We start from the raw sequence: 26,726 nt of genomic DNA, 5'->3' as shown, positions 1-26,726 counted from the left end.
AAAAATTCCTTTCCATTTCTGTTTGTCCACTTAGCCTGTTGCCTGCTTGTACCCATGCAGTGTGAAGAGGTGTTTTGGTGCTCCCACTTTGTCCTGGGTAGAAGCAGATAGTGAAGAGAAACGGTGCTGGGAGCATTTAAACATAATTGGAAAAAGGTGGTGGGATTAGAGCTACTTTGGATGTTGCAGAAGTTTATGGCTTGTGCTGCCTTGCCAAAAAAAAAAAACCAAACCCAAAATACTGATTTAAATAACTCTTTACTCTGTGTTCTGTCTAAAGTGAGGGACATCAGTCATAAATAATGAGAAGGATGAAAGTGTTTGGATTATTGAGTCTTTCTGCTTGCAGGTGGATTTGTTCTTGGAAGTTTTAATGACTGTGATGTCCCTGTGGCACTCCAAAAGGCTGTGCTTGAGCTGCAGGTGTTTCAGATGAGAGACTTGAGTTACGGTTGTATCTGCCTACTGACAGCCAAGAGTTTAATTCTTGCTGTCAGGACTGCTCTTGTTAGTATTTTGATAGTACTAACAGCAACCTTGCTAGGCAAACAAACTGTGGCTCATCGCTGAAGCCTTGATCTTCAGTGTTAAAGTGTGATGAAATCTCTCTTTGTGGGGTCTGTTGGTTTTTTCCATTACTCCTTTGTCTGACTCATCTCTTGTCTCAGTGCTGTTTCCAAAGAGTTTTTTATAGCCTTTGACACAGGTTAACTGAGCACCTAAGTATCCTGCTTCCTTAGCTTTACAAGTGCTTTAGCTGCCTGTGTCTTAAACTGGCATGTCACCTGCAGTCTGCATTCTGGTTTTACCCTTGCAGCAAGATGCTTCTACCCTATTGCAACGTTCAGAGATAGTTTATTTCAGGGAAACTTGTTCACCTAAGATGTGATGTGAGGACTCTTCCTCACATGAAGTCATCCTTTTGAAAGCATCTATGGCTGTGGCATGCTGACCTCTCATCAAAATTGCTGTGCAATGTAAGTTGGTGCTCTGAAGATTAGCCAGGCTTTAAATAACATAGGCAAGAATGATGCCGCTTTTCTTTCATCTTTTCTCCCTGCTTATAGAGAAAATGTTAGGAACTGATCTTGTGAGATGATTGTGTCTCTTCTTGATGGCATTTTTCAGAACGAATCGAGCCTTTTAAAATGCTATCAAGTGCCTGCTTCTAGATAAGCAGGTACTTTGCAGCTAGAAGCTCCATAGTGCCTGGATGAGGAGGAATTAATTAGCAACCTTCTCCCGAGCTGGTGTCCTCTTTCACTCTTCTCACATTGCAAAGGGTAAGAATGAGGAGGGAAAAACCTCATCTGATGATCTCTTTTCACGGCTTGATGCTGGCCACCCTGAGACTGTTCATGCCGAGCATGCAGAGTGGGGTTCAGTTTAAATTTTCACCGGCTGTTCTGATGGAGCCCAGGGGCTTTGCAGAGCGGGGCAGTTGCCGTTGCCTCCTTGCCTGTCGCCGTTCCTCCCCTCGCCTGGAGCCGTCCCTGTCGGGTCACTGCTGAGAGGTGCTGGGGGAGGAGGGCACGGCCACTTGGGTGTGAAGGGCAAGAAGCAGGCAGCACTGTCACGGCAGGCTGCAGGTTTGCTTGTGCTCATCGGGTTTCACCGAGGATTTACTGTGGTGTGGCTGAAACGAGGGGAAAAACTTGACACCTTTCCTCCAGACCCTCCCTCTCTGCCTGGCACTTCACCGTGGGAAGGAGCCTTTCCCTTGGCTTCGTTTTATTCATTGACCATTGCAGCAGTCTTGTATTTGTTACTGTTTTGATAGGGTATGGGTGTTTGTTGAGAATAAAACATGGAAGTAAATCTGTAAACTTTTTTCCAGCTGCATAGCAAAAATGAAAAGTCTGCAAATCCCTTCAGAAGAACAACTTTTCACTTATGGTTTGTAGAAGCTGTTTTGTGACAATCTTAGAGTGTGTATATGTAGATCTCCCTTGCCCTCCCCCAAAACTTGTTGGCTGTATTATTACAGCAGGCTTTTGTTGATAGTACGGGTACATTAGCATTGTAGCAGGACACATACAAGCTGCCACTTTTGACCCCTGAGGTTTCTGTGAAAGGTCACAATGAGAGGCTGGAATTCCTCTGTTAATCACACTGAAGCAGAATATCCATGTTGGTTTTCCAAAAAGATTAACAGAACGATACCACATTGCTTTGAAATGTGATCTCAGAGCATCTAGCCCTTGAGGACAATTTCTTTCGTGTTTAACATATGCATGGATTTTGTGTATTTTTAAACTATCATTTACTTTTTATTCCTGAGTGACAATCACATGGTTTATCACACTGGTCGTCTGCTATTGCTTTTGTCTCACCAGAAGCTTTCAGTGCTCTCCTGCAGCGCAGCAGCAAAGAGGAAGACTTTTTCTTGCCTTTCTGAAGGGAATGTTTTGAAGTAACTACGATGCATCTGTTAGGCAGTTGCTGAAATGTACAGTAAGGTACAGCTTCTCTACAGGTTCAAAAAATAAATACATTAAAAATTGCTCAGTGGTTAGGCGTGATAGCTGCAATTCTGCGTGCACCTTTGCAGTCTAAGCTGAAGCTGCAGATGATGCCGTTTTAGGAGTTTGGGGAAAGTGTCCTGGAGAACTGTGAGCCTTTCCCTGCTTGTAGCTTGGGTCACGCAGCAAGTAGCTCCTTGGCTCCAATCCAGCCATGCTGTGAAATGTATCAAAGTATCTGCTCACTGTGAGCAACTGGTTTATTAGTTATGGGCCCTGGCATGGTCAACACAGCTGGGAGCTTTTGTAGGTGCCCATGTTTTGTAGTGTCTGTGGTTTTCTCTAGGCTCTCAGTCTGCACGGGTGTCAGAGTACACCAGGATGACTTGGCACTGTCTTTTAAGCTCTGGATGCTCAGAGCACTTCTAAGCTGGGCTGCACCTCCAGGGAAAAGATGACTGTACCCGATTCTCACTGCTGTTTCCCCCCAGAGCTGTCTAGTCACCAACTCTTCTGGAAACAGTCTCTTATCATTAATGATACAAGGGACTTTCTTTCTCTCAGAAGTTAAGCGCTGATAAGGATGATTGGAAAACTTCTTTATGCACCTGAATCCCCCTCCTCCCTTTTCCCCCCCCAAACCCTGGTGTACGTATAGACAAGCTATAGATTATAACTTTTCTTTGGATGGAAGCCCTCGATAATATTTTTTTCTTTCCATCAATGTTGATGAAAGTGTCATGAAGACACCCCCTGCAGGGCAGAGGGGAGGTGTTCACATTTCTAGTGGGTACTCCAGATGTTTGTGTAATGTGCCTAAGCTTGCAGTGGAATACAAAATATTTGTGAAAGGCCCCCAGGTCTATCCACGGATAAATTATTTGTCTAGGTTTTCTGAAAAAAGCAGGAGAAGGAGCCTAACTGACAAGCCCTAATTAGCCCTGTGCTCTAACAACTCTTTCCCAGGAAAATGGGGAAGACTTGGGGGAGGTTGTTAATCAAACCACTTCTAAATCAGAATCTTAAAACTATAGTGTTGACTTTTCAGTTGTGTTTACTGGAAAAGCAAATGCTGAAAAAGATTTGAGAAATTCCTGCTCTTAAATAGTGGCAATTCTATTATTCCAACCAGGATTTGATACAAACTCAGATCTTTGGTCTATAGCAGTTTCTGTACAGAAATGCACATCAGTTTTTCTCTTTTTTTCACCACAAATAACTTTTGTTTCACTTAAAGCATTTTCGTCACATAGCTCAGACATTTTGAATAGATACTTTGGGTAAGACTTAAGAGGGTTGCTCTGTCATCTTTTAATTGAATTTTAGGTTATATAGAAGAGGGAGAGAAACTTCAAAATAAAGCTGCCTACAGTTTTCAGAAGTGTGTAAGAAAGTGTGCAGGCTTTAACCTCTGAATAAACTACTACTTGCAAAAGTAGGTTTAAAGCTAACAAATGTCCAACAAGTTCTGCTTAATTATCCTATTAACACTGACCAGTTTTTGTACCTTGAGACATCAGATACATGTAGAAAAAAAATGTTCTTAAGTTTTCACATGTGGTCTTCGTGGCAGCTCCTGTTCCCTGACATATATGGTAGTCCTGCATAAATGGGAAACACAGATTTTTGGAAACTGCAATATCTGACGTACATGTATTGAGAGGTCCTTCACTATATGCGTTACCATGATCTTCAAAGGTTTTGAAAGTATATAATGAAAGGGGAGAGGTGGAGGGGGCTGGGCTGCTTGAAGTACAAAATCATTATAATCGTTCTTATGTTATTATTATTAGATTTATTCACGTGTCTCCCCTGGAACAGTGTTCCAGTTGTATGCATTGGAAATTAGCTGAAATAAATATGTATTCCACATCTATTGGTGGCAAGCACCAGGAGTGAAATGGGCTGAATCAAGAACACTGGAAGAGTTTCATTGTGGAAAGCGGACAGCCAAGTTAGTTGCCCAAAACAGCAACATGTGGCTGTTGGCATCAGACTAAGTTGAGGGGCAACTGGGGTCACAGCAACTATCAATGTTGCTGCATCTCACTTGGTCAGAAGTGTGGCTAGGTCTTGAGTTCCAGGAATAGGAGAACTTCATGTCATAGGACAAGGCTGTAGTTGGACACATGTACATAATTCTTCTGTCTTTGTGAACTGCATTTTCTCCCTATTAAAGAATTGCATTTTTGTTGTCTGCTAGCCTTAGAAGTTTTAAGCGTTGTGTGTTTTGTTAGGCTGTGAATATTGGCTTATGGTATTCTATTGCCTTCTGGTTCTGCCACCCAAAACTCCAAAGGTGAATGCTGCTTTCCTTGAGGGGAAGACTACATACAGAGGGCACTCTGCTTGATGTCGAGGGGATATTGCCATAAGCATAAGCGGCTGTGATGCGAGCTGTGGTTGCTAGTGCAGCTAGGAGCAAGCATGATCTCTTCACTTCCCTGCCCTGTTCGGCCTTCCAGTGGTGTTTTCATCCCAGCCAGTCCCTGTGGATGGACTGCTTCTGCTAAAGGGCCTTGGTCTGACAGGTGTGCGGTTGTGGTGAGAAGCAGGCAGGCACTGCAGAGGTGTGTAAGAGGTGTTACCATGCAGGAGCAGGTGGATGATGAGTGAAGAAATGCAGCTGGTGCCCTGGCAGGCATCCTTGGAAGTGCTGCATGAATGGGTGCAATAGGCGCGTGGAGTGGGAGAATAAAGTGATGCTACATTGTCAGTGCTGGGGAAGAAAGCTGAAAATCCCTGGTACAGCCCACTGTTGTCTTGACTTTGAGCTGGCAGCACTGTCATTGTGTCTTTGTAACATATGCACAGCTTAAATCCAAAGAAAATTTGTCCTGCCCTAAAAAAAATTTATTCTGTCAGGGCTTCATGAAAAATCATTTTAATTGATGGTTTGGACATAATCTAAGCCTGGAGTGTCAGCGTGAGTTTTCTATTAATATTGGTTCATGGATGAAAGAATGTGTGGCAAATACCCAGCATAATTATGCATGTTTCTAATGTTTCAGCTTGTGTAATACTGCCCACCTTCCCAGAGAGGTCAAGTTACTGTTTCAGGCACTGCAGTTCAATGACAAACCGGTGTGCTAGAGAGAAACCGTGGACTAACAGCTCTGTAAGTTTAGTCTTTTTTTTTTCTTTTTTTTTCTTTCTTTCTTTTTCATTAAGTAAGTGAAATCTGGTCTAGTTTGTGTCACTGAGCAGGTTTCGGTGTTACAGTCCAATGGACTACTTAAATGTGGCTTTAAGTAATGATTTATTTTTGAATGTCAGAAGTATTATTACAGAGTGTTTGTGTGTGTGTATGAAATCTTTCTACTGGTATCATTTTCTGGTGGACAGACTGTTTGGAAACTGCTGCAGTAACCCAGATAGTCCTGCACAATCAAAGTCTGCTGGGCAGAAGCTGTGGTGGGATGATGGTTAAGTCGCCGATTTTTCAATTGCGGTGAACCCTAGTACCCACAAGCATGCTGACACTTCACACTGATATGATAAAGCAGTGTTGCAAAGCTTGCACCGGCTTTTTCATCTGCTTTTCCCCTCTGTCCTCTCCCTCCCCTGCCTTCTGCTGGCTGTGCTTGCAAAGGAGTGCCTGCAACTTCTCAGGCGGAATCGTTTAAGCTTGCTTTGAGCTGTGACCTTCACATTTTATGTATTGTGTGGGTAGGGGGGATTTTTGCAATTTTGTATTATTCATTTGGCTGTTTGAGGGAAACGTGTTGAAAAGAACACAGTTCACATGTTTGTTTTCCCCTAGTCTAGTTTGAAAGATTAGATTGTTAGGTTACAACCTTAAAGTCCGTGAACTGGAGCCTGAAAATCTAGTGTTTAGTGTCTCTCTGTGTGTGTGCATGTTTTCTGTATGCACACATATAGAGAGAGACAGAATACTATTGCTGTAATGGCAGTCTCCCTGTATATTTTTTGGCAGAAGGGACAGAATATTGCCATTTGTGCATGCCTTCTTTTGTGGAGTTTCTAATCTGTGCTGCTGCTGAATATGCTAGCCATGGTAACACTTTCAACAGAGAAGAACATCCTGACCACCATCACGTCTCACACTTGTCCTCCCATTGCTGGTCTTTCTTGCTTATGCTAGGACCAGCTACTGTCCTACTCTGTTTCTGAGGGGCACAGACAAATGTCTTGGAGTGATAGGGCTTGAAAGGTAATTGAGGAAAGCTTTCTCTTAAGAGCTAGTGGTGTGACTCTGGAGAATAATCTGTCCTTTCCATTGGAGGCCACATGCTTGTTTGCTTAACCTTCCTTGTCACTGAATGCCTGGAAATGCTCATTTTTGTCTACCACCCCTTGTCCAAAATGAATCATTGTGTCTAGGACATGGGGTGCTCTTGAAGGTGTAAGGTAGTAGAGTGGTTATTCAGAATATCTTTATTTGTAGCTTTTCTTGTTCAGGTCATTGACTCGGAACGTCCGATGAGACAGCTCTCATATTTCCTTTCTTTTTTTTCCCTTTTGCACAGGGGAGACAGCATTGCCGTGGCAGTGCTCCTCAGTGATATATGACTGTTTACACTTTTGAGGATCCCTCTCATTGTAACCTGCTGTAGCAAGGAGCATACCACTTAATCGCACTGTGTAGCCTGGGGTCATAAATTCATTGGGTTTTCAAAGCTTTAAGCTGAAAATATGACAGAGGCTTATCTTCATCTTGGTTCAATATCAGAAATTTCTCAGAGCTGTTACACGAGTGTGTGATGGGCATTGAGGGTCATTCCCAAACAGTGCTAAAGGCTGGTCTACTGTAGCCCTTCCAAAAATCACATCCCTTAGAAATATAAGATCTGGAATATCACTAAGAAGATGGTGGCAAGATGAGTTTGAAAATCCCAAAGGCAGCTAGGCAACACACAGATGGGAAGTCCAAGCTTTCCTATGAGGAAAGGAAAACAGCATGAAGAAACAGCAATGTTTTTAGAGGTTTGCTTTTGTCACTTGAAATCTAGCAATTAAGAATTTTTGAGGTCCATCAAGGTTACTGGTTTCTGAGCTGCTGTTTCTGGAGATAATGGTGATCATCTCTGTATCTTTAACTTAATGTTGAAGGTTAAGATTCCTTAGTGAAGCATCTTCTGCCTCTTAAAAGCTGGCAGGCCCCTTTCCCTCCCTTCTTCTGCTCTTGCAGCTCAGATAGGACCAGAAGAATAAGCAGGTGGCATCAGGAGCAGCCTGTGTCCCACAGGCAGGTGAGAGGTCATCTGACCTAGGAATCAGGCAAGCAAGATAGTGCTTTATGGTCCCTTTCAGCTTCATTCTCCACCTTCCGGTTCCTTTTCATTGCAAGACAAATGAATGACCTTCATGCCCTTTCCTAATCTCTGCCGTCCTTAAGGAGGCAAACACAGATTTATCATGTGTTGTTGCTTGTCAGAGGCGTTTCACAATATGGTAATGTGAACAAGCAAAGGATATAACTGCGTAAGGGATGTAGTACAGGTTATAACTGGTGTATTGAGAAGAGTTAAGTGAAGATGCTCTGTAGATGAGGGTCTCCCCAGTTTTCCTTTTCTTGAACCACTTTTAGGTAACTTCACATCATTGCTTCAGTTGTGACATCACCTTCTTGCTCCATTCCTTGCCTAATAACAAGTATCTCAACTAAACTGGCCTGGCAAAGCCCATCTTGCCTTAGAGCCCTAGGAAATACATTATGGTTTTAAATCTGGGCTGGGTTTTAGTAGCTTGGTCGTGTAGACAGGAACAAAGGGTTAGATCCGCCTGCAGGAGGGGACACGTGAAAAAGGGGAAAAAAATGCCTGGAAACAAATCTTGGGTATGATAGTGACTTTACCACCTCTTACTCTCTGGACATGAAGTCCCTATGTATGGGCGATGAAGTACATGCACAGTGATTTCTGTGCAGACGGAATAAAAGAAAGCACTGGATTAGCTCTAGCACTGTCAGTGAAACTTCATCTATGGCAGCAGCCTTAGTTGTTAGTGTGGATATTTGTGCTGTTTGTTCAGAAGTTTGCCCCTTTCTAGTTAAAGGTCAGATTGCTCTGCCAGCTGAAGACCTCCATTGCAGTGGTGATTGTGTTATGGCACTGTTTGTCCTACCAAGCAAAGATTTCTGTTCAGAAAGCCTGTGGTGGACTCCATAGTTTGTATAGGGAAGGTACTGGAGGAGGGAGTGGGAGGTGTATCTGGCCTCTGAGGGTACAGTGAATGGTAAGTCAGTCTCACCTGACTTGACAGCTAAAGGTGTCAAGACTCAGCACATCTGTTTGTGTGGCTTGCTGGGTTGTACTGTTTTGTCGCAATTGACTTTTGTTTTTTGAGACTGAAGCATTTACCTAGATTGTTACTTTTATTATGTACATTTCACTCTCAGCCTTTGGGTCAAAAAAAAATTTATTGAAGGACAAAGCCCTTTATTAGTCAGTCTCAAACTTATATGTGCACCAGATGCCTGTGAAAGTCCTACTGTGTCTGAAAGTGATTGAGTGGCAAATGTGTCTTCTATGACACCTCTCAGTTTTTCATGAGCTGATGCACTTAGGGTCTGAGAACTGCTGCTTTAGCACCTACTTAACAAATGCAATTTAATTGCTCATAAATGAATGGTTATACTTTTTACAGTGGTATTTATATTCATCTGTGCTGGACCTGGCAGACTTACCTGAGTACTTGTCCACTCTGAGAGCATGAAAGGCTCAAAGGCAGGTTTTGACACTGCTTACTCGATGTGGTTTCTCCCTGCCTCAGTGCAGCGCACTTCATACTAGGCAAACAGTTGTGCCTGTGCTTTTGCAGCAAGGAATGGCCTACTTGTTGAAACCAGTCACTGGTTTCTGACCCCTTAGTGCAAACCCTGGACCAAGGTGAAGCTGCCCTTTCTTGCACCACAACCTCTGCCTGTGCTAACAGACCGAAACGTGAGAAGCTGGCCTTGCCCACCAAGTGCTAGCTGAGCTCTGGTGTATCCCGTTCACCAGCGATGTGAGTCCCCTTGCTAAAGTGACCCGTGCATAAATGCATGTGCTTTGCAGAAGGTCTGTGTTTCTTGAGAGAGGCCGTATGAACAGCATTGTCTTGGAAATGCCTGACTCTTAGATGTGGACTGGTTGGGAGGAGGAAGAGGGGACTGGACAGGGGCTGTTCAGACTCTGAAATTGTTCTGCTTGGCAGTAAAACACTTTTCCCTGGCTTTGGCTTGTTTGAGCCACAGTGAATGACCCTACTGTGTCTTTCCATCCTGTGCTGTGGGGCAGGCTACGAGGCTATGTTCTGCTGCAGGTTGTACTGTATGTCACATGTTCCCATTCCCTCTTGCTCTCCAGCAGCTCAAAAAAACAGTTCCTGTTGGGACAAATGCTTCAAGCTACTGCTGAATACATTATTCCTTATGGCATGTATGTTAACAAGTCACAAGAAGCTCAAAGTCCATTTGCAGTACGTGAAGAGCTGGTCTCTGTGTGCATCAGGTACAGCAGATAAGGTGTTCTGGCTTTAGCCCAGGACTTGCTTTATCACCAGAATGTTGAAAGGCAAGTTGCTTTGGCAACAATTTAACTTTTTCTAATGTGCTAACAACCACACCATTATCTGCTGTTTAGAACCACTAACTTGCAAACATTTACACTAGCCTACAGGGACTCTTCTTGCTCTATTTTGAGACCAGCTGAGAAACTAAAATGTGGGGTGAATTGCTGCAGGTGATTAGTGAACTAATCACCATTATTACACATAGTTCCTCTGAGATGCTGTCCTGAACCTTCCCTGATGGAGAGGAATCTGTCCATACATACACCCTCCCTATGTTCCTCCTCCTAGGAGCCTATGATCCTCAGTCATACCAGCCAGTTATTTTACTTTTCTTTAGGAATAAGTGCGGTGTACAGCTCTGTATTGTCTGCTGTAGGCCACAGACTTAAAGAAAAAGGAGCTGTAGGACAGCTTCTGAGTGGAAACACCCTTCCCTGGGGGATTCATCTTTGCTGGAAGATGCTGCTTTCATCTGAAAGAGACTGCTTGGGGAGGGGGGCAGCGACCAAGCGGCATGATACTTCGGGATGGGGAGACTGCCGAGGCAGTAGAGTAGTCATGTTACTGTGGCATCCTGCCCAGATTAATTAGTGTCTCGGCAGGGTTAATTAGCATGGTGGTTTGTGACATGCAGACAGTCCCTTAGTTGTTTCCTTTAGCAACTATCAGAATTTATGCCGGTGAAGTATACCAAGATTGCATATCACTTTTGACTACTTGAAGGTTTTCTGGCAAAAAAATATAGGACTTATTCAGCAGGAAGTAGTCTTTACCACTGGAAACATTGCCTTCAAATTAAAATTTATTTTAAAATAATGACTCCTTCCCAGCAGGAATGTAACTACCCTTCTGTGCTGTGTGGGGCATCTTTGACTTTGAAGTGTTTGACGCAGTATCTAAGGCGTATCTCAGTAAGTTATCCAGGCATGTCCTTGCAGTTGAGGGGGCTGGTGCTTTTTTCAGGCCAATATAAATTCCTCTTCAGATAAGTGAATCTGGCTGCTGCAGGGAGGTGCATGTGTTGGAGGAGTGAGTGGGTGGAATTGTTGAAGAATATTAAAATGGAAATCGAGAGAAGATGGAATACCTGTTACCCACCTGTGGAGAGCTTGTCAAACTAGAGTATGCTGTGAAGTACATAAACTTTCCATGAAAAACTGTTGAAAACATGTCTTCGGGAATTTAAGAAATATCTGTTGCATAGCAGGCTTTGTTTAAATGTAAAATGTTATCAAGGTCAAAGCTTCCTGTAAAAATGAATTTATCAGCAAATGTGCTCCCTTTGTATATGCAGTATCTGCTTAACTGTTTTACCATGTTTGTTTTCATTTCTGCTTTTATTTGCTTCTACTTAGCACTCAGTTACACTAATTACAGAGTCAGTTTTCTGCCTGGGAATGAATTTAGGTTGCCATTTGTGAGGCAGATTAGAAGAACTCTTTTTTTTATATGAGATAGGTAAATCCTTTTTATACGGATTCAAGTTTTGCTTAGTGTTACCATATATTTTTTGCATCCCCATTGTATCAGAATGTTTTCTAATGTTTGGTGTTTTTATTAATACCTGTTAGGTGTGGTTTGTTCTCTCCTTAAGGGGAAAAAAAAGGGTGTGCAACGTAATGGTTTTTTGTTTTGGTTGGTCTTGGATGTGTAGGAGTCAGATGACTTTGTACGCATGTATGCTGTGAATTGTTTGGGGTAAAAAGCAGTGCTGAAGCATTCTTTCCATCTGGCATGGAAAACAGTAAGGTATGTGATAAATCTTAGCTCCCAAAGGATTTCTGACTTCAGTCCTTTTTGACAAAAAGGAGCAACTCCCACAAAGCTGTCACTAGTACATCTTGGAGCTGAAGCCGTGCCCTATTTCTGGCCTTTGGTGTTGCACAGTTACTGTGCTTTCAAACTGATCTGGATCAGGTGTGGGCATAAACACTTTTAGCTGAATTACACAGAGTACCTGCTACAGAGTTTATGCTAGCTGTGGGACAATGCAAAAGGTGAAATATGCTGGAGCAAAATTAATGCGTAAGAAATATCTGAATGATCTGGACACCATGCCATGGGGACATGGCGTGCTGGGTATGGTAGTGTGAAGCTGAAAGTCAGGGTATTTTGTCCCCTTGAACTGTGACCTAGGATATGTAACTATTGGCTGAACATCTTGCAGATGAAGGCTGAAGTCTTGAAATACTCTGAACGTTTACAGAAAAATGCTGTAATGCTTTATACAGGAGTGCAGACCACAAGCTTGTGCAGAAATACAGTGATTGTAGTACTTCCTATTATCTTTGAATATATAGCTCCAAGGATATAATTTGTTTTCTATTATCTCAAGTTTCCTAATGCATTACAGATTTTAATATTATGTAAATGGAGATACTTGTTATCATCTTGGAATGAACTACCATTGACATGTAAGAAAAGCATTTTTAGGGTATCATGAATAGCTAATGTGCAGTGTAAACAAGTTCATATTTTACATAAATAGCTGAAAGTACAACTAAAGGTCTTGGGGAAGTGTGAGACAGAGCAGGGAAGAAATTGTCTCCCATTTCCTTGGGGTAACTAAAGAGCACTGATTTTTTTAAAGCTCACCTAAGCCTGGGGCTTTTGGATTTCTGGGTTTGTAACAGATGTTGCATTTATGGTTTATCTTTCCGGAGTCTAAGGTCTCCCACTAAATCCCCTCTCCCTTCTTCCCACTGACAGACTCTTGCAGTTTCCCTTCAAATGCTACTTGTTACTTTAGTTTATGAAGATACTAAACCAGACTCTTAAGGTTTAGTTGATTTGTAAGCAGTATAGGATTAGAAAAAAAAAAGTACGTAGGCACATTGGTCTGTGACATGCTTTCAGTGCTAATTTTATTAATTTATAATAAAAACTCTTTAATTCTTACTTTGTATGATTCCTTTGTACTCCACTAAGCCCACATCTGTAGTTTTGCAAACTAGGACAGTGGCTGACTTTAGGGAAGTACTCGGTTAAAACCTGGATGATAAGAAGTGTCTTTTCCCTGCAAATAATCTTCAAAACCCTCTTGACTAACCACACGAGAAATAGATAAATTGTTCTGCTGTCCCATCCCTCTACAGCTGTCAAATGTTGCAGCAGGGTAATCATGCAGCTATTAAAGGTCAGCACAGCCTCAGGGTGCAGCTGGCTTGGGCTGTACCTGTAAGGTGTTGTGAGGTGGTACGTCTTGGTGCAAGGAACGGTGTCTATGTCTGGGAAGTTCACTCCTTTGGGGGATTAAATGTGCCAAGTGAGCTGGAACCGAAAAGAGAAATGTCTAAACCCTAGTGATAGAACATCTTTGCTGAATTGCTGTGAAGGGAAAGAGCTGTCTTACGTGCTGTAGCGGCGCAGGCAGGAACTTGGCTGCAGCTGGAGTGCCTTAACTCAGGAAGGGTTGAGTATGTATGAGTCCTTGCAAGATGAGAATTTTTTAAAAAGCCTGCTCAGAGAAACGCGGCAGACAAAGCAGCCTGTAGATGTCTCTCCTTTTACTGGGCTCCATAAAGTACCTCCATGTATGTAGTGCTACCACTTAACTCACATGAGCTTCTGCTGCATTTCCCAGTTTAAAACTATACCAGGTTACCTTTCCTTAAACACTTCCTGGTGTGTTTCTGTAACTGGCATGGCTGGTGTATCCTGACGTGCCTGGAGCTTTGTTCCTGTGCGTTCACATGGACAGTTGTTTGAACAAGGAGGATTTAAATTGGGAAGGCAGTGCAGGGTGATGTAGCTATTGCAAGATATATGCTTTCTTTCCAGGGTGCTGTAACCAAAATACTGTTTGTGCATTTCACCTTGGAAGCAAAAAATGACTTAGCCTTTCATATTTATGATTGTTGGGAGCTTCATTATTGTTTAGCAGCATGGCTCTATCAGGCATCAGTCATTTTAAGCATGTGATATATTGCCCAACATGTGCAGTGACTAATTGGTGCTTTTCATTTCTCTTCTTGTAGGCTGACTCTCAGGTTCCTGAATGTGCTGTCAAATGCTGAAGCACTGAGCTAGCTGAATCCTCTGCGTTATATCTGATCTTTAAAAAGACCTAAAGTAAAGCAGAGGACTAGCGGTTCTGTTACAGTGTTTTAAGGTAAGATGTGACTCCTTTTGCTGGGGGCGGAGGGAAGAGGACAGACGTGGCCCCGCTGGCTGCCCCAGCCCCACCTCCTGCTCTGTGACAACCTGTGGCGGTTACCCCAGCCAGCAGCGCAGCCGCTCGCTCGCTCCCCCTGGTGGGGTTGGGGAGAGCATCAGAAGGGTAAAAGGGAGAAAAACTGTCGGTTGACACAAAGACAGCTTCATAGCTAAAGCAAAAGCCGTGCACACCAGCAAAGCAACACAAGGAATTCATTCACCACTTCCCACCGGCAGGCAGGTGCTCAGCCATCCCCAGGAAAGTCGGGCTCCATCACGTGTTACTTGGGTTACTTGGTTACTTGGGAAGACAGATGCATCACTGTGAGTGTCCCCCTCTTCCTTCTCCACTCAGCTTTATATGCTGAGTGTGACATTCTGTTACGGCACATCCCTTTGGCCAGCTGGGGTCAGCTGTGCCAGCTGTGCCCCCTCCCAGCTCCTCGTGTACCCCCAGACCACTCGCTGGTGGGTGGGAGGCAGAAAAGCCCTTGGCTCTGTGTCGGCCCTGCTCAGCAGTAGGGAAAACCTCCCCCTGTTTATCAACACTGTTTCCAGCCCAAATCCAAAATGTAGCCCCATACCAGCTACTATGAAGAAAATTAACCCTATCCCAGCCAAAAGTGGCACAAAACCATACTGACAGTCTTAGAGTGGACCCAACTATCATAATTTTCTAGTTACGAGTAAATTCATTTACATCAGTAAGGTAGAAATCGATGCAATGAAGAAATTACTTGGTTTCTTTTCCCAAATCACCATTCTACACTCTTAAGTGCTTGTATACCTTTCCATTAGAATGTCTTAGTCCTTCACCTATATATTAATAAACTTTTAGTAGTAAAAAGATGTAGCCTTCAGCCCCTATGGGATGTCAGGGTGAGACAAATTCTTCAACAGGAAAAATATGGGTAAGAAGCTAAACACAACTGTAGCTATAAAAGTGACCGTTCTGCTTAGACTGGAGCTGCTGCTGCCATCTTTCATTCATTAATTACCCATATTTTCTACCTGTCTTTTGGATTCATAGCTGGATTGTCCATTGCACTGTAGTGCTGCTGCTGCTTTTTCTCAGCAGCACAGTCGACCCACCACAGACTAGACAAACAGAGAATATGTTTGTGCAATGCCCAGCACACAGCACAGTTTTCTCTCATCACAGAACTGTTTTGGTGACCCCGGACTGGGTGTAAGCATGCCAGCAGGACAGGACTATATAGGAATGTTGCTGTGCACAGATACAAATCAGGTTAAGATTAACACCAAAGGGAGGTCTTGAAATGATAGTAAATTCAGATGGGTAATCCCTGTGTAAAAGCTCCACCACTGACTCCTGGATTCCCTCAGGTAGCAACTGCTGTGTGAAGTGGCAGCTGACTCCTATTTTTATTTACTTTTGGTGATTGTGACTGTCCGCCTTACATGCGCTGCAATGTGCTGCGGGTTCAGTTGAGATAAGACACACCTAAAACTGAACTCATCTCTTGAAGAGCTAAGGTTTAGCCTCTTGGCCTTTCCAACTATTTAGGATGGCTCACTGCAAATTAATTCTTGTCTCATGCTGCTTTTGCTGCTTTAATCAGAGTGAAACCGAGCAGTGGGGGTCAGCTTGTTTGGCTTTTGAGTGTAGAGTAAGTCTAGTGCTTACAGGTGTGGTCTTGAATTGCTGACAGCTGTGGGGACAGGTAGGGGGCTACTGAATCTGTCCAAAAGGTATAGGGGCACCAGCTGTTTTTCCAAACTGTGAAACTTGGTAACTGTGGAAGAGCAGATCTCCTGTCTGTCTTCATTACTCTCTGAACTTAACATTTAAATGGGGCACGGGCACATGTGTGCATGCATGCATCCAGACTCTGCTGACTCTCCTTTTGGCTCTGGTGCCAAACTCAGTTTGGAGAGGGGGCAGATGGTGCTGCACGCACCTGTGGCACGCTGCCCTGGCCAGGAAGCCTGCCCGCACTTCAGTGTAGACCTCACACCAGCATGTTTCAGATCAGCCCTGGGCTCCTGCTTGTGGAGTGGTGACTGTCCGCAGGCAGGATGAAAAAAATAGATTCTCTTGGTTTGTGTTTTAATCTTAATAAATTCAGAGAGTTGAGTTGTTGCATGTATCTGTATTTTTTTTTTCCTTTTTGCTGTTTCTCTACATGTAAGGCACAAGACTAACTCATCTCTCCTCCTGCTAAATGTACTTTTACTTTTTCAAAGGAGGTGCTTTGTCCACTAGGAACTGTGGCTCAGCATGCTAATAAAACTCACTTTATGCCTTTAAAATGTTTATTCAAAGTGGCCTGGCTGGCTTGCAGTAGCTGTGTGGGTGGACTGTCCTTGAATTTTGTAGACTTAATTTAGTACTACACAATACCCAGTGATGGAAAACAGCTATAAATTGTCTGTGCGCAGCCATGCATTACTGATAAAGAGTAGAATAAGCCCTACAATTTCTTTATTTGATGCTGTTAATGCAACAGCTGGCTGATTTGTTAAGACTTTTTTTTTTCCCCCTATTGGCAGTAAAATATTTCTTCATTTTGAACTCTGAATTTTCTCCTGAATTTTGATTTGTGTGGAGGTGAGCACTTGCTTTTTCTCCAGTGCTACTAAATCTAATGGCAGTGTTTCCACAGAGTAGAAACAAGCTTCATTTCTGGGAGAGCTAAGCAAACAGTAAGTTTGACTGTATGCAGAAGACAGGACTTTTTTAATTGTCACAAAAACTTAGAAATGGAAAATGGAACATTTAGAAAAAACAATCCTTTAATATACATGATTTGGCACATGCTTAGAGAAGATGCTTTACAGTGAGTTAGGCATGCTTTGTAATTTCAGTGTTCCTTCAAAGTTTATGAAAAAATCTCAATAGTCTTAAATCTGTCATGTGTTTTTTTTTTTTTCCCCGTTGACACTTACGGTGAGTAGAGTCTATAATATAGACAATATAATTTGCATATAAAACTGTGCTGTCAACTAAACAGTTCTTTCCTTGTAGTTGAACAAAGTTACAATGAGCTGCTCAAAACACTGGAAATAAATAAATAAACCTCCAGATTTGCCAGCAAAACTATTAAAGGCTTGTTCTTCCCAACAAATGTCCAACACTGGAAGTTTTTTAAGTTGTAATTGCTGTAATGGTAGCTTCCCACAGGCTGTTATTCTAATATGGTAGAAGGAATATACAATTTGTGGTAAGCAAATGGTGTACTTGAGCATGGAACTGTTTATTTCCCTCCTATGTGTGTGCATACATATCCTTTGGTAGAAGTGTTCTAGGCCTTTTTTCCCTTTGTAAAAGCGTTAGGATAGTGGAAAATTATAAGTATAGTTGATCTTCATGAGCTATACTGATGTTCATAATGGTTTCCTCTGTTCCATGGAGAATTACTGTGTGTTAGCTTAGCTTTCCATATATTTACAGCCTTTCAAGGTAAGAAGTCATTAAGTAATGAAGTAATTAAACTGGTTGTGTAGTTTCAATCAGGAGGCAGGAAAAACTAATGGGGAAAGGGCTAACATGATTGATAGAGGCTTGCTGGAGATTTACATTGAGAATAACTCATTCTCCAAAGTTTTTAATTTTCTGATAAAAATTGTGGGGTAAATCAAATATGGTGGCTATGAATGATTAAAATGTGAAAATTATGAATTCTTACTGACTTTGTAAATCTCTAATTTCTTCACTGCTATTACAAAGTCATTTATCTTAAAGGCGTCTTGGGGCTGTGAGGATTTAAATGAAAGCTTTAACATCTTGAAGAAGACTATTTTGATGTTCAAGATCATGAATTTTGTAGCTTGCTCAATGCATAGAAAGCTGTTGTGGAAGGGGAACAGGAGGTTTCCCATGAAACTGAGATAATTCACTTGACTGATCAAAGTGGCCAATTTTCCAGTAGTTTAAATGTTTATGCAGTTCAGACATAATACGGGCAACTAAAAATTCTCTGCTGGTTGAAGAAGGTGCCTTTGATTTGATCTTACAGAAAATGCAAACAATTGGGCATTGATATGCCTGCGGTCTTGTTTTTGGAGCAAGTGCGCGGCTGTGTGTGTTTTCATGCAGAAGGACAGACTTCAGCAGTATTACTACAATTCTGGCTTTGTTACAGCCTTCTGTTCATACTGTTTTGGAATATGAGTGTGAGGGTTTTTTTTCTGGAACAAGTGTATTTCAGTAGTGAAATACAATTTTGAAAATTCCTTGTTCCTAGTGTTTAAAAGAGCATCTTTCACTGTCATTGTTAGTGGCTGCTGTGATGAGTAACTGTATGATACAGGAACATCACAAAGTACAGTGGGATGGATTTTCCTCTGCATCTGCACACTCTCCACAGGCAGTTCATGGATGAAGTTACTCTGACCTCTTAATTTACACCCCTGGAAGTTAATCGGAACTAGTCTGACAAACACAGAAGTTTTAATGCAATTTGATGTATCTTAATTTTGTCATACTAACAAAATATGCTTTAGTCTAGAAAGGTCAAGTGACTTTCAGAAAGTTGCCTAGCTTAAAAAATTACTGTGCAAGTGTTGATTGCTACCATCCCAAATTATTTACCCTTGGGAAAGCAATTGTGGAGGAGGTCTTTAGAGTGGGATGGATGAGGTGGTAAGAGGTCAGCTTCGCATGACTGATCTCTGCAGGCCATACTCAAAACACAGGGACAGCTACAGCAAAATCTTTCATATCCCTTATAAGTATGGCTTTAAAATATGAGGAAAAGAAATGGAACAAAATTATCCCGTACAGTCAGTGCAGGTGTTGCAGGAATAGCATGATGTAAAAGGACCTGAAAGTAGTTGATTAAAAAAAAAATAATAATTTTTCCCAAGGGAAAACATGGGGAGACATTTCCTAGCAGTCAGTATAAATGCAAAGTGGTAGGGGAGCACTGAGGCTTGGCTTGTGAACAAAAGTTACTTAACAACCTTCCATTACTTTTAAGGTGGTATTTCCAGTTCCTTTTCAACTGTGTCAAAATATGATAATTTTTTTCTTGCAGTATAGGAATTAAGGTATGTGTGTGGGGGACATCCTTCGATTATTTTTGAAAGGTACTGCCCAAAATAGTCTCTTTTTTTGGAAGTAGGGTAGGAGGACAATACATGCGTGATTGCATCCATCCCTATCCAGGTGTAATGCCAAGTTCTTTGTCTCTGTCAAGTTGCAGCATGCCCTGTTGTAAGGGAAAGAAAACTGTTCTCTCTGTTGTCCCTTTTCTTAGTACAAAAAGATGGGTAAACTTGTTTGGGTGGGACAGACTTCAGCAGCCTCTTCCAGGTTTGATCAGTGCTGCAAAACCTGTCTTGGTAATAACACAGGTGCCTTGTGCTCTGATTACCTCACTGCTGAAATCTGCGGCCTCTTGCCACACAGCCACGCAAAGCTTTGGGTGGGATTAGCGCTTATTGCTACGTAGCTGAACATAGTTCAGCCTGTCTGCAGTACCATCACCAGTTCTGCCAGCTAGGTTGCAGGACACACTCAGCCTGTGCATCACAGGGACATCATCATGGACAAAATGTTTTTTCCTCTTTTTGTTGTGCTCTACTGATTTGTAAGAGATGGGGAGGATAATGAGTTACACACTTTATTTTTGATGAAGTAATTTTAGCAAATTACCATGATAACAATGCTGTTATCTGCTCTGAGGGGTTGTTCTGTCCACAGTGGCAGAAACAGATTCTTGGTGAGATCATCTAATGGATTCACTAGATAGCTAGCTCAAACTAACTTTCAGCTGTAAAAGTAATGAATTTTCTGCAAAACTTGCTTTAAGTAGAGCTATATCCTTGCCTAATGTCTGTAGCCATGATAACTAATCATGTCTTGTCCTTCTAGAGGCCTCTATTGATTATCTTTCTACAAAGAAGTTGGTGAGTCCTTTCTTTTTTGCAGAGTTCAGATCGCTTTTTAACCCTTCTTCTCCCAACAACCATTTTGGCTGACAACACTCCTACAGTTTCCATGAAATGCCAAGGCATGTTGTGGCTGCCATGTATAGCACATATAGCCTTAGGATGCTTTTCTGTTCTCCTCCTCTTCCCCCTTTCCTCCTCTCTTCCATGCCGCTTTTAATGAGGTGCTCAGGGATGGCTGCACAGATTTTTCCAGCATGCATCAATGCAAACATGGCTAAGCTGTACGTAGTATAAACAAACAGGGTTAGGAATGGCAGAAAAATTGCTGGGTCGGTAAAAACTGAGCTATGTTGTTTGGGAAAGGGATTGCACCTCCGACTAATTACAAATAATTGGATAAGCAGTTGTGTTGCCTCCCTGCAAGCTTTAAGTACTGAAACATGATCTGTTTTTTAGTGCTAAAGTTTGCTTTGAAATGGAAAATGGAGTAAGGTTTAGATCCAGCATGATCCTAAGCTGTTGAAGGTTCCTTACCCTTTCTCCTCTACTTTAAACCACGATATTTCAGTGCTGCTGGAATACTGTGCTATAAAAATGCAGAATTTTGTTTCTATTGTTTTGTTTGTATTGTTTTATTTATTTTGTGCTAGACAAATTGTATCCCTGAACGCTTTCTATAGTATGCCTATAGGAAAGGCAATGCTGACAGGTACGGTTAAAAAATACAGAATAGGCTGGAGAACTCCATCTTAAGGGCACGGCATGAGTGATCGGGCTTGAAGTGTCTTATACTCAAAGAATTTAACTCCCCAATAGTTTTGAGATAAGTACAACTTCCAAGGAGTTACCACCCTGAGATGGAGCCTTTGGAGTGAAATCAAGTTTTGTTCCAGGTTTCTCTGCTTTCTTTGCTTTGGCCTCAAGTGTTTTGACATCTTTTGCTGCCTTGCTTCCACATAGTGGAAACTGATGAGGGATCGCAGCTGCCTCAGTAGATAACATCATTGCCGATATATCTCTTCTCAGATAAAGAAGGATGCAAGGGAAAGTTGCGTGGTGTTGCTTCCCAAAGGTCGGTGTGAAGGTACAGATGATAACAATGTCACAAGCAAGCATGTAAGACAGATCTAGGCAACAGGTATTTAGGAGTTGTTATAGCTGAATGTAGCTATCAGTCCTTGGGGTGTGAAAGGAAAAATTGACAATGTACTGTGGTCTAAAGAAGGTGAGAGAGGAAAAAGTCACCTTCTGCTGGCTCACTCTGCAGCCTCGAGCACCTCTTCTTTATTGGGTTTGCCCCTCAGAAGAAGAGTGTCTGCTTAACTCATGCTACCCCAGCATTAACCTGCCTGCCCAGCATTTTTTTAAACTTGTAAACTAATTTAAATCTTCATTTTGTAAAGATTTGTGCATGTGCTTTAGATGGGCAGTTGTTTTTTAATTTTGAGATTGCTGATACATTGAGCAATAGAAGCTCTCCAGCCCAGACTTTAAAAGGAATATTGTAAGCATTATTTTAGCTGTAAAGTGCTTCAGAGGTTGACTTGCATGCCTCTTGTGTAGGTGATTAAGGGTTGCCTAATATAGTACTACAAAATCTTCTATTCTTGGGTAGGGCACTTCTGAGAAGGCTCTCCGAGTGATGGGACAGATAATTCATGAAAGTCAGATGTGAGCTGACGACAGCAGTTGTTAACCAGAGGGCTCTGCACCCCGAACCTTCCTGTCCAAATGCATGCACCCTTCACATTGGATGTGGTCCTGCCTGTACATTCATTACTCCTAAGGCAACGTAAGAGTCTGTAAAAAGAGAAGACAGGTGTGAAGAAAGAATGTGTAGGTGGTAACAGGACTTCAGAGAAGAGAGCAAGCTACAATACTGTTCCACTTGTGAAAACCTTTTTGATAGTGTTTAAGGCTTGTGAAGGTATATGGACCATAGTGGAAAACCAGTCTTCTGGGAAGCTTGGGGATAGTTTTCTCTTTTTTTCCTTACAGGACTTGAAATAGATTGAACGCGCTGAATATCTCAGCAGCAAGTAGCTTGTAAAGAGACTGAGAATAAAGAGATTAAGGATCTGAAAGTTAAAAAAATATGTAGCATTTTAATTCAAATAAACATGAAATAGGTCATAGTCCATTAATCTCCCATTCTAGCAATTATTTTTTTGGAAAAAAAAAAAGAAGTCAGAAGTAGTTCTCAGTGGTGCAGTATCACTCTGTGCCTAGTGGGTAACTTCCCCATTTCCCCCTACATTTCTGGTAATGGTTAATTTAATGGAGTTTTCCCCAGCCCCTTACTCTGTGGAATAATTCTCAGACAAAGCAGGAGAACAGATTTATTTTTTGCTGAGAAGGTATACAGTTCACCATACATTTGGAAAAAAGAAAAAGTATAGTGAAACAGAAATTACCTTGTCTTTAGTGTGAGTTACTAGCAGTGAGGAAAGTATGTCTTCAGACAGGGTACAGCTGTCTCTGATCAGGCCAGGGAGGAACTGGAAAAAAAAGTGTTTAAAGTTATGAAAACTCTTCAGTTTGTCACTGGTTGGTAAATCCCAAATGTAAGTTATGAGTTTCTTTGTAGTCATGATGTGGTTAAAAATAGTTTAGGGTAAGGAATGTGTTGATATTCAGTTAATTTGTATAGCCTACAGCTGTTTTTCTCTTTGTAAACCTCTTAAAAAAAAATGGTCATACTAGAGAAAGCATAACTTTGGAAAAGCAAAAAACTTCACTGAGGACACCAGAACTTTGCAGTAAATTTTATTTGTTGTTTTGTTGCAGATGGCTCCTGCATTCTCACGAGAGAATTTAGGTTTAAAAAGGAAAGGGGGGGAGAGTAAAAGATTTTTCTGCATTCCATAACTTTTCCCTGTTTTCTCTGTGTTTTCTATAATGTCTTCCTTGTATTTTCTCCACTGGGTGATTTGGAAAGGCCTTCTGATTCACTAATTGTATTTTATCACACTGATGTTGCTGAAGCATATTTTGCCAGTGTTCCCTGTAGAGCAGTGAGAAGTGGTGGCCATGAAGTGGATTAACAAACAGGTTAAAGGAGCTGTCATGCAGAGCTGTATTAGTACCCCGTAGCTCTTAGTACGCTGTATCACAGAACAGGTGCAGGGAAGCAACAGATGCAGATTTCAAGCAATCACATCACCTGGTATTAGCATTTAGTAGAATTTTTCCTGCGTTGGTCCGTGTGGCGTTGTCCCCCCATATCTTGGTGCTGAGTGTTTACTGAGCGCCTTTAGTCATCTGCGCTGCACAGACAGGGGAGCACTGGTCTGGGGGGTCAGCCTTGGTTATGAGCTTTACAGTGGGTAGGGGGGTGAGCGACCTTGGGTGGCAGTACCTTAGCAGATGGCCAGTGTTCACGATTCTTGTAAGGCAGTTTCATGTTCTTGAACTTACTAGTAAGGCCTGACAATTGTATATCCTGCCTTACTGACAACCCCCTAGTTACAGAGATTCTAAAACATGTATCTTTCTTTAGCACTGGATTTGAAAACTAGAATGGCCATGGTTTTTTCCCTGTAAATATTTAGCATATGTTTAGGGTTGTGGTTTTGGACAGAGTAGGTATTTCTGGTCCGGAGTACAGGATTTTGGCACAGGAAACACGTGTTTTTATTGCACTGTGGGTTTGGAAGGTGCAGGCTGGGGGCGCGGGGTGCTCATGGGAAAAGGGACGTACAAGCAAAAATTCTTCTTGGGGGGGTGGGAAGAGAAAGCAGGCATGTATGAGAATTCTGTATACAGCAGGCTGTTCTTCAGCAGGTGGTTCTTCAGCTGGAGAAATTTCCTAGTCTGGGTCAAGGCTGAACAGTTGTGCCCTGGAGAGGTGAGAAGGGCAGGAGAAATGCATGGTTTGGAAAGCCACAATTCAGTGAAAGCACTAATTCAGTGTGCTGCTCAGCAGAAAACTAACCTGACAAAAGAAAGATTTCTACTGTATTAATGAAATCAATCAATTGAGTAAGACTCAGTGGGAGAACCTGGGTAAGGAACAGAACTACATGGCAATGGTAATTTATCTTAATTGTTTTCTGTTTTGACATTTGCTGTTTTGTTCTTCACACTGAGGAATTCGGGGAAATGCTGCATGCTGGGTTTCAGTTGTGCAGTTGCAAAAGTCAGTTTAATTCTTAGGCAATGGAGAGTGAATTGTAAAATTACTCAGTTCCATTTTAGGAGGCAGTAGTTGTTCATGCTTCAGTCCGTAAACAGTCTCTTAGTGAGAAGACCTTCAGGCGTGTCCAAGATTATGGGGTCATTCTTTTGTTCATTTGTTGTAACCAATACAAGTTGTTTTCATTTGACTACTGTTAATCTTGGGCCCTTGTGACCTTCTTCTGTCCTATGTCATCAGGAAAAGTTAGGATCTCTGTAGAGGTTTTTTTAGAACCATTTTAGAACCATTTCTGTCTGTGATGCTAATAGCTATTAATATGCCCTAAGTCTGAGTGCTTTACCTCTTCTCTTGGGAAACAAGGGACTATGTTGTTCTTGACTCTTAACACTGTGCATATAAAAATGTGCATGTTCAGGAAGAAAATCAACTTTTTGCCAGTAAACTATTGGTATGCTTTTTCCTCTTAATCTGTGTGAGTCTATTCTTGTAAAGTGGTAAACTGTTGTGGAACTCAGGAGGTTCTGAGGTCACAGTTCCCAAAGTCACGAACCCTGTGACAGCTGTATGGGACCAGACGCTTATCCTATGTCTGCTGTATGAAGAAGACAAGATGATTTGGAGGCGAAGATTTGGGGCGCATGTAGCAGGCAGCCTCCATTAGGTGGCTCTTGGTTATGGTATATACATTTTAGAATACATGCAGGCTCACTTTCAGAGGCTTTAGCTGTGTTTGTGTCCTGTCATGCAGTCCGAACAGATCAAGAGGCCGTAAATTCAGACTTTCTCAAAAGCTGGCAGCTTTTGGTATCCTGAACAGCTCTGCAAATACTGCCCTATCTGCTTGCTTCTGTTGTTTGTAATGTGTTCTCTGTTGCAGGCTCTACAAGTGAGATAAGATGATTGGGGATTGCCTTACTGTCTGTTAAAAGACACTGGAGAATTATTATGCAGTTTCATTATGAAAAATGGCCTTTTCATAAGAAACTGAAAAAATAACAAAAGCACTAATGTGGGTTATGACTCCTAAGTGGAGGGAGGTTGCTGCAAAATTCAAGCTGTTCTTGTTTGCTCTTTACTTTAAAATTTGGTACAGAAATGAAGGCTGTTCAAAGCAGCAGGTGATATTCATGCCTTTGTGCAGACATGCTAGAGCAACCATTGAGCGGACTAATCTGTCCCGTTCTGTTCCTTGGGCAGTTAATCCTGGAGAATTATTACAATTCAAATACGTGATAATTACCGCATGCACAGTTATATGCTTTGTCCATGATAGTTAGGTAGACTTTGCTTTGCATGGAGGACAGCATCTAAAACACTGCTGAAACTGCCTTCCACAACACTGCCACAGGTGCTGCTCTGAAGATTTGTGGAGAGGGGAATAAGATGAAGGATGTGTGTAATGATGGTCCCCTGCTTCCTGAGGCTGCAGCAATATGGCACAGCCACAGGCTTTATTCCTGCACATCACAGATGATCTCTGCAGATTGGGTATCTGTGGTAGCCCAAGGAGAAGCCTTGGAAGCACTGACTTGCCTTGACCGTGCTTTGCAAGCAGGACAAACAAACTTTTTTTGGGGACAGTGGAGGGAGGAAGGGCACAAGTTTCCTGTTGGTTCCTTGCTGTCATCTTGGGAGCAGGCACAAGGAAGTGTGGGTAGAAGATCTGGCTGGTGAAGAAAGGCACGTTGTTTGTGCCTCTTGGATTTGATTTTGATTAAACCCTCCCCAGAGAGTGCAGCTTCATGACTTCCCTGTGTACCAGCACACCAGCGTGTCTGCATGTGAGCTGGGTCCATGGGACTAAACAGGAATAAAACTATCACTACAGGGGAAAACCCCAATGTTTTCTAGCTGCTCATCTGCCTGATCAGCTTACAGTGAGGCATCCGGGGAGCGGCTGGATCGGGGCAGAGTGGTGGGGCTGGGAAGACCTCTCCTTGCAGCAGCTGGTGGTGAGACCGGCTGAGGTGTGTCGCAGGACTCATGGTTAGAGGACTGCTGCTGGCCATCTGCAAGGGGACTCCTTGAAGTCTCCTCTATTTCCCTGCTTTGTCCCGGGGGTGGGGATGGCAACTGACATGGTTGTGCACAGGCCACACTTCTTGAAGGAAGGCTCAGAGGAACGAAGGGGTTTTTTTTTCCTGTTCAGACATTTGTATCAAATGCCCTTGGGAAGGGAAGGAGGGCTGCTGGCTTGTGTTTCTCTAAGGGAGGAGATACGTTTTTTAGAGAAACTGAGATCCTGAGAACCGTGTGTATTGGTGATAAAGCAGAGACAAACTGCAAGAACAGTGTTATGTATTGTGGGTTTCAGTGCCTTACCAAGAGATAGTATGCCAATAAACTTAACTGGTGTTGTTAGTCAGCAAACATACAAATTTTCTAACAGATCCGGTATACATGATTGCTCATGTGTCTTCTGTGGCGGTACATACACAAGCACATTCTATGTAGCACTGCCAAAATAGCTTAATTTCTGAAAGGCAGTGTGTGTGCTCTGTCCGTACTTGATACTCTCCACATGGGATGCATGGAAATAAAATAAGAGTTTGCTGTACAGCTTCAGTCACTGCAGCTTAGTAATTGATAACTGTTCC

General features: G+C 42.4%; 1 protein-coding gene across 2 annotated transcripts in view; it reads left to right on the top strand.

Moving 5' to 3' along the window:
* The window catches only part of KANK1 (KN motif and ankyrin repeat domains 1), a 129,987-nt gene that overhangs the window by 18,924 nt on the left and 84,337 nt on the right, over positions 1–26,726 (top strand). Inside the window, exons 1-2 of one of the 2 annotated variants that reach the window (XM_056324759.1) lie at positions 5,496–5,580; positions 13,955–14,088. The gene's annotated coding sequence lies outside the window, so the exon portion shown is untranslated. Of the gene's footprint in view, positions 1–5,495; positions 5,581–13,954; positions 14,089–26,726 lie in introns of those variants that run through there. The other variant, XM_056324760.1, reaches the window with a different exon arrangement.

Source organism: Falco biarmicus, chromosome Z (genome assembly GCF_023638135.1).
Source record: "Falco biarmicus isolate bFalBia1 chromosome Z, bFalBia1.pri, whole genome shotgun sequence".
In the NCBI taxonomy this organism is placed as follows: domain Eukaryota; kingdom Metazoa; phylum Chordata; class Aves; order Falconiformes; family Falconidae; genus Falco; species Falco biarmicus.
The sequence above is the reverse complement of the archived record's forward strand: the minus strand, read 5'-3'. Positions and strand labels throughout refer to the sequence as shown.